Raw genomic sequence first — 13,639 nt, forward strand, 5'->3', positions numbered from 1 at the left:
TTTAGACAGAGTCAACTCAATGGCAAAGAGAGATAGAGGAATAAGTATGGGACACAAGAGAGAGGGAGAGGAGACTAGAGATAAGAGAGAGGGAGAAGGGAGTGAGGGTAGTACAGGTTAAGAGAGAGAGAGAGAACAAGGAGACCTAGGTTAGATGGCAGGGGCCAGAGAGATCAGTGGATTCTTCATTCTTTTCAATATCCATGTACCATGGAATTCTTCCAGTGGAATCTCGCTGGGGAAAAGTTTATGGACTTTAATAGGTCTTCTTCTTCCACTCTGTCTTGACCATAATTTGACCCCTTTACTTGAAGGGCTTTTCTTCATGTTCTCTTTACATTACTCAGATCGTTTAAGACTCTTTGTTAGCATTCTAACCTTTAGTGAAAAGAATAGACAGACTTGAATATACAATTTTGTGTATTACTCAGGTAGGGATGTGTGCTTGAATTCTGGCTCTACACTTTCTTTTTTAAATTTTTCTGATTCTTAATTTTATTCATAGTTAAACATAATATTCTGTAGTAACACACGCACTAAGGCTGGGGTACTTATAATTTTCACACTGATATCTAACAGTTGAGGAAATTGTTTAGGTAAATTCAGAAGCTTACATAAAGCTAAAAAACTACAGAGGTCTGTTTGATTTAAACACTCAATACCATTCTACTCGTGGGGCTCATAACTAGTGTTCTACATTTAAACTATCTAGAGGGAATCTAACCAGGAGACGTATTTAATCTTTAAGTGAATAAATATACATACAAAATTTTTGAAAAACAAAAAACAGCAGCAGTCACCTGCCTCTTCTCTACCCTATTTCTGATTTCTTTTCTCCAGACAACCATTTTTGAATTCTTACCCGCTTATCAGTTCCCTCTGTTCTCATGAATAACTTGTTGACATTGCTTTATTGACTTTTCTGTAGTATATCTTATTTGCCTCTCCATTACACGTCCCTCAGTGGTTAAAGAAATAAACCAGGTGTGGTTGAGCATATTCCCATGCATAGTGACTCTGCAGGACAGAGTCAACGGCCCCAGAGTGTCTCCCTAGCTGTATCTTTACGGAAGTCACCTGCCACTTCTTTCTTCTACACCAAGGGGACAGTCAGTTCAAACCAAAGACCAGTCAACCTCACACTTAACCACTGCCCCACCAGGGCTCCTTGTTGACTTCCTTCGAAATGAGGATCGACACGGTACAACAACGGGCTCAAACAGCCAGGCTTTTGAGGAGGGAGCAAGAGCTGGCGATGTTTCTTCTGCTGTACACTGTGTGGCTGAGTTAGAACTGATTTACTGGCATATAGCAATATGACTAGTAGTTTTCACAGTTCAGGCATGGAGTACACTTTTTTTTTATAACATTTGATTTTTCTTAGGGACCCTAATGGCCTCAGTTTTTAAATGGACCGATCACTAATTCATCTACACTCTTTGAACAACTAAAAATCTCTTCCAACTCAAATATCTCGGGCATTCTATTTCAGTTCGCCCCCTTCAGCGTTCCTTCTCCAGGCATTTCTGGCGGACTTCAGGCCAGTCTCCCCTTCTTCCTCAATAGTTACATCGGCATTTTACTTTGACTCCTTTAAACAGCAACATGCCTCTTTCTTCTCAACATGCAGGGTCACTTCAATGATTACTTTATAAGGACACAATTACACCCCCTCCAAAAACAGAACATGGGCAATTTTCTTCCATACAATTGCATGATCAAATGCCAACAACATTTTCATTCTATTTCTTTTATCATTTTATTGGGGGCTCGTACAATTCTTATCACAATCCATACATATATCCATTGTGTCAAGAACACATGTACATTTGTTGCCATCATCATTCTCAAAACATTTGCCTTCTACTTGAGCCCTTAATATCGGCCGCTCATATTCCTTCTCACTCCCCACTGCCCCCTACCTCATGAACCCTTCATAATTCATAAATTATTATTATTTTGTCATACATTACACTGTCGTATGTCTCCCGCCCGCCTCTTCTCTGCTGTCCATCCCCTAGGAAGGAGGCTATACGTAGATTCTTGTAATCGGTTCCCCCTTTCTACTCCACATTCCCTCCACCCTCGAGGCATAGCCACTCTCACCACTGGTCCTGAAGAAGTTATCTGTCCTGGATTTCCTGTGTTTCCAGTTGCTATCTGTATCAATGTACATCCTCTGGTCTAGCCAGATTTGTAAGGTAAAATTTCAATCATGATAGTGGGGTGAGGGTGGGGGGGAGAGTGGAGGAAGCATTTACAAACTAGAGGAAAGTTATATGTTTCATCGTTGCTACCCTGCACCTTGACTGGCTCATCTCCTCCCACAACCCTTCAGTAAGGGGAAGTCCGGTTGGCTACCAATGGGTTTTGAGTCTCCACTCTACACTCACCCACATTTACAATGATATGATTTTTTTTTTCCTTATCCCTTTGACAGCTCGTGGTCACACAGGCTGGTGTTTCTTCCATGTGGGTGTTGTTTCTTCTGAACTAGATGGCCACTTGTTTATCTTCAAGCCTATAAGACCCCACACACTATATCTTTTGATAGTTGGGCACCATCAGCTTTCTTCACATTTACTTACGCACACGTTTGTCTTCATTGATTGTATCAGGAAGGTGGACACCACTGATATGATTTTTAGTTCTTTGATGTGTGATAACTGGTCCCTTCTACATCTCATGGTCAGATAGGTTGGTGTGCTTCTTCCAGGTGAGCTTTGATGCTTCTCAGCTAGATGGCCATTTATTTATCTTCAAGCCTTTAAGGCCCCAGATGCTATATCTTTTGATAGATGGGCACCATTAGCTTTCTTCACCACATTTGCTTATGCACACATTTGTCTTCAGTGATTGTATCAGGAAGGTGGACCAGTCCCGAAACTGAGTCTCCAGTGTTGTCCCCTTTAGGGTCCTGGGCCATCAAGGGACAGCGTGTCTCATAGTGGGATCAGCCATATTTTCCACTCTGTCCATTGACTGTTCAGAGTGGGGATATCTCATTCTCCAGGCATGATGGGCCAAGATTTCTTCCACTCTCTCTTTCTCCCCCCTCACTTGCTCCCATTTGCTCTGATCAAAAATGCCCCTCTCCCCTAGCTGCAGCTTCAGTGCCATCGTCTCAAGTAAATTCTTCTGGGGGGAGGGACAGTTGTCCATGTAGCTGGTATGGGGGCCCAGCCCTTAGGCCCCTCCACTGGCTCCCCACTCCTTGCCGGCACACTGCATTCATCTGGCACTGACTTTATATCTGGTCCCTCTTTCCTTGTGGAGGCACACACAATACCATCCCCTTGGGTGGGTCAGTGACCTATTCCCCCATCAAACATCTTTTTTTTCTTTACCCTTTCCTCCCTCCATCCCCTTTTTAGTTGGTTACCATATGTACCCCTGGATTTGGTCTGGCCCCTGCCATACTACCTGGACCCCACCCCTGGAGTGTTTGTATACAGTAGCTTTTTCCCTGTGCTCCTTTTGCACTTACCTTTCTGTTCTCTCTCTCTTTTTTACATATATATAAACTTACCTGAGTGGACTCATGTTGTACTTGTCTATTTGTGCTTGGCTTACTTCACTTAGCATAATTTCCTCCAGTTCTTTCCATGTGGCAATATGCTTATGCGCTCATCACTGCTTTTCAGCAGTAATACTCCATTGCATGTATGCACCACAGTTTTTCAATCTATTCGTCTGTTGATGGAAATTTGAGTTGTTTCCAACTCCTTGCAATTGTGAACTGTGTCGCAATGAACACTGGTGCACAGATGTCTGTCCGTGGTTTGTTTCTTGCCTCTTCTGGGTATATACCCAGTAGGGGGATTGCTGGGTCGTATGGTAACTCAATTTCCATCTGTTTGACAGATCGCCAAATCGATTTCCATAGTGGCTGTACATACCTACAGGCCCACCAGCAGTGGATGAGAGTTCCTATCTCACCACAGTCCCTCCAACACTTGTTGCTTTCTGATTTTTTGCCTTGGGCTATCTTTGAGGGTGTTAGGTGGTATCTCATAGTTGATTTGATTTGCATTTCTCTTATGGCTAATGACTGGGAACATTTTCTCATATGTTTATGGGCCATTTGGATTTCAGACTCCGTGAAACTTTTGTTCAGGTCCTTTGCCCACCTCCTCAGTGAGCAATTAGTTTTATTCTTATTGTAAGCATGCAAAGTATTGTAGAATTTAGTAATAAGGCCTTTGTCTGATGTGGCATTGCTAAAGATGTTTTCCCAGTCAGTGGACTCTCTTATTACTCTCTTAGTGGATTCTTTAGATGTACGTAGGTGTCTTATATTCAGTGTATCCCACTTGTCTATTTGTAACTCCTCTGTATTTGTATCTTTATCTATTTCTGATAGCCTATGTATTCCCTGTGCCAAGGTTCTCAGGTTTGTCCCAATTCCCTCATTAATGGCCCAAATTGTTTGAGGTTTTATCTCAAGGTCTGTGATCTACCTTGAGTTTATTCTTGTGCATGGAGTGAGGTAAGGGTCTTGCTTCATTTTTCTAAAGGTAGATATCCATTTTTCCAGCACCATTTATTGAAGATGACTTCTGCTTCCCATTTAATATTGTCTGGGCCCTTATCAAAGATCAGTTGCCTGTATGCTGATGTTTTTATTTCTGGGTCTTCAGCTCTTTCCCATTGGTCTGAATATCTGTCATTATGCCAGTACCACACTGTTTTGACTACTGTGGCCATATAGTACGTGCCAAAATCAGGTAGAGCACGTTCTTCTTCTTGAGGCATTCTCTGCTAATTCTGGGCTTCTTCCTCCTCCATATGAAGTTGGTAATCTGGTTTTCCAATTCTTTGAGGAAGGATGGTTGTATCCATATTGGGATAGAATTGAACTTATACTTCCTTGGGCAGAACTGACATCTTTACTATATTCAGTCTGCCAAATGGATATTCTTCCATTTGTTGAGGTCACTCTTGATTTCTTGAAGTAGTGTTTTATAATTTTCCTCATACAAATCTTTCAATTTTTTAGTCAGGTATATCCCTAGGTATTTTAATTTGTGTTGGCTATTGTAAAGGGTGCTACCTTTTTAATCATCTCTTCTGTGATCTTGTCTGATGTGTAGAGCAGTCCAATAGACTTCTGTTTGTTGATTTTGTATCCTACCACTCTGCCATATTCCTCTATTGCTTCCAACACTCCCCTTGTAGTGTTTAAGGGATCTTCGATATATGGAATCATATCGTTTGTGAATAATGATAATTTTGCCTCTTCTTTCCCAGTTGAATACCTTTAATATCTTTTCTTTTCTCTTATGTTGTTAGCTAGGACCTCCAGTACGATGTTAAATAGGAGTGGGGATAAGGGGCATCCTTGTCTTGTCCCCTTTTTCAGTGGTATTGTTTTTGTCTTTTCTCCGTTAACTACATTAGCTGTTGGTTTTTCATATATGGCTTGTATAATGGTGAGGAATTTTCCTTCTGTTCTGATCTTCTTGAGTGTCTTAAACAGGAATATGTGTTGGACGTTTTTTAATGCTTTCCCCACATCTATTAATATTATCATGTAGTTCCTATCATTATTTCTGCCAATGTGGCAAATAATGCAGATAGTCTTTCATATGTTGAACCATCCCTGCATCCCTGGTATGAATCCCACTTGGCTATGGTGAATTATTTTTTAATATGCTTTTGTATTATATTGGCAAGTATTTTGTTAAGGATTTTTGCATCAATGTTCATTAGGGATATTGGACTACAGGTCTCAATTCTTGTGGCATCTTTTCCCACTTTAGGTATCAAAGTTATATGTTCTGGAAGATTTTGTATAGGATTGGTGTCAATTCTTCCCTGAATGCTTGGTAGAATTCTCCTGTGAAGCCATCTGGCCCGGGAGATTTTTGTTGGTAATCCTTTGATTACCTTGTCTATCTTCCTTTGTGATGGGTCTGTTGAGGTTGTTGACATCCTTCTGGGATAGTCTAGGGAGGGATTGTGTTTCAAAATAGTTGTCCATGTCTTCCAAATTGTTGAATTCATTAGTATATAGATCTTCATAGTATTGTGTAAGTATCCTTTTGATTTAATCAGGGTCTGTTGCAATGTACCCTGTTTCATCCCTCATCCTGGCAAATGTCATTTGCTTCTTCCTTTCTTGGTTAGATTTGCCAGAGGTCTATCAATTCTCTTAAATATTTCAAAGAACCAACTTTTAGCAGCATTCATTTTTCCTATAGTTTTCTCTCTCTGGTATCTCCACTCTGATTTTTATTATATCTTTCCTCTTGCTATTAGTAGGGTTGCTCTGTTGACTCTGCTCTAATTGGTGGAAGTTTTGTGTCAGCTTATCATCCACGAGTCTCTCTTCTTTTTTAATGTGTACATTTATTGCTATCAGCCTTCCTCCGACAAATGCCTTTGCTGTATTCTACAGGTTTTGGTACATCATAATTTTCATTCTCATTGGTTTCTAGGAACTTCCTGATTTCATCTCTGATCAGGGTCAATACCCCTCCATTTTCAATAGGAAATTGTTCACCCTCCAATTGTTTGCCCTTGTTTTCTTCACTGTTTCTGTTAATTTCTAGTATTATGGTGCAATGATCAGAGAGAGAGGTCTGTATAACCTCTATGTGCTTGAATTTACTCAAGTTCGACTCGAGTCCCAGCATGTCGTCTATTTTCGAATATGTGCCATGTTTCTCCATCTATTTTAATAGATAATTTGGGTGAGTAAAGTATTCTTTTGTTTGCGTTGTTTTCCTTCAATTTTTGGAATATGTTACTCCATTCCTTCCTCTTCTTCATTGTTTCTGCTGATAGATCTGAACATACTCTTATTGGGTACCTTTATACGCGACTGTTTGCTTTCCCCTAGCTGCTTTTATGATCTCCTTTTCCTCATAGATGGATAAGTTGATAATTATTTTTCTTGGTGACTTCTTGGGATTCAGTTTGCCTGGTTTTCTTTCAGCCTCTTTAATGGTTGCCTGATTTTCATTTAATAAGCTGGGTCCTCTAAGAATTCCCTTGCTATTTTCACTGTTGACTTCTTTGTTGTGTCTTGTTCCTGTAGTCCAATTATTCTATTACTGTTTCTATTCATAGCATCAGACATGGCTCTCAAGTTTTCTTCAGCTTCTTTGATTGTCGTATTTGACTGCTTTTCCCGTTTGCTGGGATCTGCGTGGTTATACTCTAGTTCACTGGTGTGATTCTCTGCCTGCTCAAGCCTATTGGCAAGGTCTGTCAATTTGTCACTGAATTTTGTTATTTCATCACTAAACTCTTGTATTTCCCTTTTGTGCATTGCCTTTCTCTCCTCTATCATTTCATCTTTTTTCTTCATGCTTCCCTCATATCCTTTATGACTTCAAGCAGCATTTTGAAAATTTCTTTTTGTGGCAGTTCAATATCTGCTTCTTCTATGCCCATTGTTAAGTTCATGACTTCTTCCAGCACTGTCTTCTACCTATCCTGATTTTTTCATTGAAGCTGTTAGAACTGGTTTCTGTTTACATGTTGTTTTAGAGGAGTCTGGCGTCATCTTCCTGAGTTGAAGAGTCCTGGGGTCTCTCTTGGGGGATTCATATGAATATGTCTATGCACTACTTGCAGATAGCTATACTGAGGGATCAGGCTATCGCTATATCTTCCTGTGATTTCACTCTTATCATAGCCGTCCAGTATTCCATTACTTTGAATGTGTGTTGGATTTTCCTCTAAAGTGACACTGGTTGGTTTGTTGTGGCCCCACGTGGGCGTTGTTTCCCTGGCCTATCTCTAAGTAGGCTTCATGGTTCTTGGAGCACCTTGGCTTGCCTGTGTTGTTTTCCTCTGCAACTGTAGTGCTGAGGAGGGTGTTTGGGAATACCCTTCTTGGTGTAGAGTTTTGTAGCTGGCAGGGTAATTACCGTAGACAGAGAACTCACCTTGGAGGTTGTGTGGATGTTCCTGCAGTAGCATGGAGACCTACCAGTGGTGGTCAGGTGTTTCCCCCAGTCACTTGTAGGCTCTCAGGATTTAGGCTGAGGATGCCTCCACTTTTTGTAGGGGAGAACCCCCTGTTGCTTGATGTGTGGAAGAGGACTGGCGTGAATTCTCCAACTGTTGATAAGCCAATAAATGTGGGTAGGAGCTCCCCCAGTTGGTCCTTCAGAGTTGCCCTAGGCAGAGTGGAATGGCCTGGAGGCTGCTAGTGCAATGTGACAGGAAAGAGAGTAAAGTGAGATGAAAAAGAGATAAAGAGGAAGATACAGACTGGAGTAACAATGACACACAAACTGACACCCACACAACTAAAATCCACAAGCAAAAGTGAAAACAGTAAAAATAAAGAAAGCAAGAAAAGAAAACAACCAAAAAAGGTGAACTGAATCTGCTGAGGCTGTGGTATAAAATAGAGAAGAGCTAGAAGAAGAGGAGAAAAGAAGAAAATGTGAAAGAAGAACACAAAGAAAGAGAAAAAGGAGAAAAGGAATGAGAAGGAGAGAAAATTTTAAAAATAGGTAAAGAAATAGCTGACCCCCTGCTGTGCTGTGTGTAGTACTGATTCGTCCTGTGTACAGCACTGTGTTAGGGGTCAGGCTGCTCACTGGGTGGACAGGTTTGCCCTAGGCAGAGAATAGGATTCTGGGAACCAGCAATGGCATGTGAAAGGAATGAGAGGGAGAAGAGAGAATCATACAAGCAGAGAGAGAAGCAAAGAGAACAAAGACAGAAAGAAGAAAGAAAGAAAAAGAGAATAAAGAGAAAGAAGGGGAAAAAAACCCAACTGTGTTCACTAATATTGGCTGTGATGGCAAAGAGGGAGGAGAGAGAGACAGAAAACATAAAAATAAAGATATAGCGGATCCCTGATTGCTTGAATGTGGGGCCAGAGGTGTTTAGACCCTGCCCCACAATGGAAGGTTGGTGTGCCCTTTTAATGCAGGGACCCAGTGGTGCTGGGCAGAGTTGCCCTAGTTGACAAGATTGCCTTAGAGGTCTGACGGAGGTTTCCTCAGCAGCACAGCGTGGTGTAGATGCTTGTACTAGCTACCTTGTGTGGTGTACAGCATTCCCACAGAGGGCAGGCTGGCATTCCTCCTGCTATTTGGGTTGATTTGCCCTAAGTGGAGGCTAGTGACCTGGAAGCCAGTAGAGGCATATGATAGGAAAGAGTGGGAGAGAAGAGGAGAAAGGGGCAAAAAGAAAAAAAAAAGGGAAAAAGAAGAAAGAGAAAAGAAAAACCCAACACAAACCTGAGCTTGTTGAGACTGATTGCGGTGGGAAGTCTAGGGCCCCAGGACAGGCAGGGCCTACCCAGCTATGTGTAGAATCACTGAAAGTGAATCCGGCCTTAGTGTCTTGTCTAGTCTGCTGGTGCCTACTAGATTAGAGGATGTTATTTTTTATTTTTCTTATCCCCCTGGCCAGATAGAATAAAATCAAATTAAATTTTCTCCCACACTCTCTGGGATGTAGCTCCCTGCTGTTTGAAGCTGACACTTGCTACAGCTGGTATTCTTATGCTAATTTATGTTAAAGGAGCCCCCCTCTCCTGCCCTGCCTATGTGCTTCTTGGAGCTGACCAACCAGACAGAGGTTTGAGTTTTAAACCAATAATATATATTTAACCCTTTTAAAAATTATGCTTGTGATGGGCTCTGATTTGGGGGCTGTCAGGCTGACCCCCAGATCGGAAGATCCAGCTTATTAGGGGGCTTGTTTCCTTCTCGACCAATTAGAACTAAATTCATTCCCTGGATTCTCAACTCTGTCTATTTTCTCCCACACCGCGATTTACCTGAGGTAAAAATCTGCTTTTTCTTCTACTCTAAATTATGGTGGCTACCTGCCACTGCCACGGCCACTCCTCACGCTGTGAGCTCAAGGCAGCCAACAGAGTGGAGAGCTCCAGCGTGGTGTTCCCCTCCTGTCTGGGATTCGCTCCAGCGTGGTGTTCCCCTCCTGTCTGGGATTCTGTCCCCTTTAGGGCATCAGCCTGCAGAAATCGCTGCTCCTGGCAAGGGCACAGCTATTGCCCCCGGACTTGCCAAACCTAGAGTGCTTTAAAGTGTTCTTGGTTTGTTTTGTGAGTGGAAATCACACGCAAAAAGGGGGTTGAGGAGAGACCCTGGTACCCTAGTTCTAATTTCAGGACTCTACCTCCCCATTTCCTTCAGCTTACCTCTCAATTTTCTGGCCTGGCAACAGCTCTGGACGGGTGAGACCTATCGGTTCACGGTATTTCCCCCTTTCATTTTATTTTTGAACACATTCAATGTGTCCTGCTAAAAAATGAAATCTCATAATTTCCAGTATTTAAATGTTAAATGAATACTAAGCTTTGTCTTTGATTGGATTTTCATCTTTGGCTTCAAGGTCTTGATCCAATTACTACGACTCAAAGGGAGACTGAAATAGAATCCATTTGTTTACATTCCCAGTCCCGTCACAATCCTGCAACATTTATGCTTATTATTTGGAGAATGCCTTTTCAGTAGATTTAAAATGCTTTCTTCAGTCTCTGATTGTTACTGTTTTCTTTTGTGGGAGGAACTGTGTCCGTTCCATGATACATTTTTATGATCTTCAGCTTCTTAATCAGTCAATGTATTATATACAATCTAATCCAATTTCCTGAAGTTCACCGATCTCCTATTATAATTTTTACCATCAGTTTACCATCGTTTATTTTCCTGAAAAAATTTTAGTAGCCTTTAAAATTACACCCTTGTTCACATTCTTGAGTTTGTACTATTTTTATTTAAGGATGGATGTCTTCTTTAAATATTTCTGTGGGTCTTAATTTAAGTGTTCCTCTGTTTTCAGAACCACATATATCCTGTGTTGCGCCTTTTTGGTTTCTCATCATGTGGGATCTTGAGCAAACCTGACCGCAGTTAGCTCTGCTTTCCCTTCTGGTCCCCATGGAGTCTGCCTACAGGCCTGGCTCAAACGCCTGCCCTGCAATTGTAGCTCCATGTGTGTACCTGCAAGTGGATGTTGAGTATTATGGAGCCTGCCATATAGAAGTATGGAAAATTCATGCGTAGTTGCCAGGCCAGATCCAGATGGAAAAAGGTAAGCAGGGTGCTAAAGAACCCCTTGCAGAAGACCTAGTATGAGGCAGCGATGGCCAGCTCCAAGGCCCTGACTGCTAATGTGGAAGAAGCGGCCTCTATAGCCATGGACCTGGCATTGCTGAAGGCCCTGGCAGACCCCACGCCCAAATCTGGAATGACGAGATGTCAGGACACTGCAGCAGCTGGACTCAGAGCTGCCTAGAACATTTCTTAATGATATCCCTTTGAGCTGCTACCAGCTCTTCTCCATCTTTTAGTGGTAATAACAGAAATATTGAGCAAAACAATGCCTATAAAGTATGATGCTTATTAAAAGTCAATATTTGAGAATTGAATAAAAATTATGATTTTTTGGATCCCAGTGATTTCTAAGATAAAAATTCCAAACACTTCTTTCTACCCTTTGCCACCCAAAGGATTTTTTGAATTATGGATCAAAAAACTGTTAGTCCCAAAGTGCTCAAGCCTGAGTGGGTAAAATATTGAATAGTGAAGGCCAGCATCAAAAGAAGATGGAAGGAATATACAGAATCACTGTAGTGAACAGAACTGGTCAACACTCAATCATTTCAGAAGGAAACATGATCAAGAACTGATCTCACTGAGGGAAGAAGTGCAACCTACACGAAAGGCATTTAACATCTTCCTTAGTCAATGTCCAACTTTCTCATGCATATGAAGCAGTTGAAAATATTATGGCTTGGGTCAAGAACATCTTAATTCCCAAAGTAACATCCTTGCTTTTTGAACACGCTAAAAGGTCCTTTGCAGCAGACTTACCCAATGCAATGTATCTATTGACCTCTTGGCTACTGCTTCCATGGTCACTGATTATGGATAGGAGCAACAACTTCAACCTTTTCTCTATTTTATCTAGATGTTATCTATTGGTTCAGTGATGAGGATTTTGGTCTTTAGCACATTGAGCTGTAATCCATCCTGAAGGCTACAATCCTACCTTGATCTTTATCAGCAAGTGCTTCAAGTCCTCCTCACTTTCAGCAAGCAAGATGGTGTTATTTGCATATCACAGGTTGTAAACAAGCCTTCCTCCAACCCTGATAACACATTCTTCTTCATATAATCCAACTTCTCTGATTACTTGCTGAACATACAGATTGAATATGCGTGAGGAGAGGATACAGCCCTGATGTACACGTTTCATGGTTGTAAGCCATGCAGTATCCCTTTGTTCCTTTCACACACTGCCTCTTGATTTATGTACAAGCTCCCATGGAGCACAATGAAGTCTTCTGGACTTCCCATCCTCTTTAGGTCATCATAGTTTGCTTTGAGTCACACAGTTGTAGAGGTTCAAGCTGCATTGCAAGCAATAGCCAAAACTAATGCTCCAGGAATTGGTGGAATACCAAATAAAATGTCTCAATAAGCTGATAAAGTACTGGAAGCATTTACTCGACTATGCCAGGAAATTTGGAATATAGCTATTTGGCCAACTGACTAGAACAGATCCATATTTGTATCAATTGTAAAGAAAGGTGACCCACCAGAATGCTCAAATTATAGAACAATATCAAAGCTATCCCATGCAAGTAAATGTTGAAGATCATCAACCAATGGTTACAGCAGTACATTAGCAGTGAGCTTTCACAGGGGTGCCGGCCAGCTTGAGAAGAGGATGTGGAATGAGGGATGTCATTGCTGATGGTATATCTTAATTTAAAGGTGAGAATATCAGGAAGATATTTACTTGTGGTTCATTTCCTATGATAAGGCATTCAACTTGCCGATGAAACAATTTTGCTTTCTGAAAAGCAGACATGAAGGACTTGCTGATGCAGATCAAGGATTGCAGCCTTCAGTATGGATTACACCTCAATGCAAAGAACACCAAGATCCTCACAGCTGAAGCAATAGATACCATCATGATAAATGGAGAAAGGGTTGAAGTTGTCAAGGATTTGTCTTGCTTGGATGTCCAATCATTTCTCATAGAACAGCAAACAAGAAATCAAAAGATGGGTTTCATTAGGTAAATCTGCTGCACAAGACCTCTTTAGAGAATGAAAAGCAAGGAAATTACTGACGACTAAGGTGCTTCTGACTGAATTCATATTTCATTTGCCTCATATGTTTGGAAATTGAATAAGGAAGACTGCAGAAGAAGAATTGATGTGTCAATGATGATTTCCTCTTCCAAAGGACCCACTAGTGCCCCTCTCAGGAAAGTAGCAGCTTGGCATAGAATATGGCTTGCCCATGATGGCCTTTGGTGAAAGGAATGCTCTTCTCCTTTTGACCTCCTTTGGCAGGCTGCATATATTAAAGAAATAAATATATATATAAGAATTGATGTGTGGATTGGAATGTTGGAGAAAAATGCTGATAGTACCATGGATCACTAAGAACGTAAATCAATCCATCTTGGAAGAAATACAGCTAGAGTGCTCCTTAGAAGCAAGGATACAAAGACTTAGTCTTACATGCTCTGGACATGTTGTAAACAGAAACTAGTGCCTGGAGATGATGTCATGTTTGGTAAAGTGGAGCGGGAGGGCAAAAGAAGACTTCCACAGATAAGGATTGACACAGTGGTTGCAACAATGGGCTCAATCATAGGAATTGTGAAGTTGGCACAGACT

General features: G+C 41.4%; 1 non-coding gene and 1 pseudogene across 1 annotated transcript; one reads left to right on the plus strand and one right to left on the minus strand.

The window, feature by feature from the left end:
- Nucleotides 1–10,904: 10,904 nt before the first annotated feature.
- On the minus strand, nt 10,905–11,141 carry LOC142445635 (small integral membrane protein 10-like protein 1; annotated as a pseudogene).
- A 2,032-nt stretch (nt 11,142–13,173) lies between these two features.
- On the plus strand, nt 13,174–13,318 carry LOC142447610 (small nucleolar RNA SNORA67). Its single transcript, XR_012784280.1, has one exon. It is a non-coding gene; the product is annotated as a small nucleolar RNA SNORA67 (small nucleolar RNA).
- The last annotated feature ends 321 nt before the right edge of the window (nt 13,319–13,639 follow it).

Source organism: Tenrec ecaudatus, chromosome 4, assembly GCF_050624435.1.
Source record: "Tenrec ecaudatus isolate mTenEca1 chromosome 4, mTenEca1.hap1, whole genome shotgun sequence".
Lineage (NCBI taxonomy): Eukaryota > Metazoa > Chordata > Mammalia > Afrosoricida > Tenrecidae > Tenrec > Tenrec ecaudatus.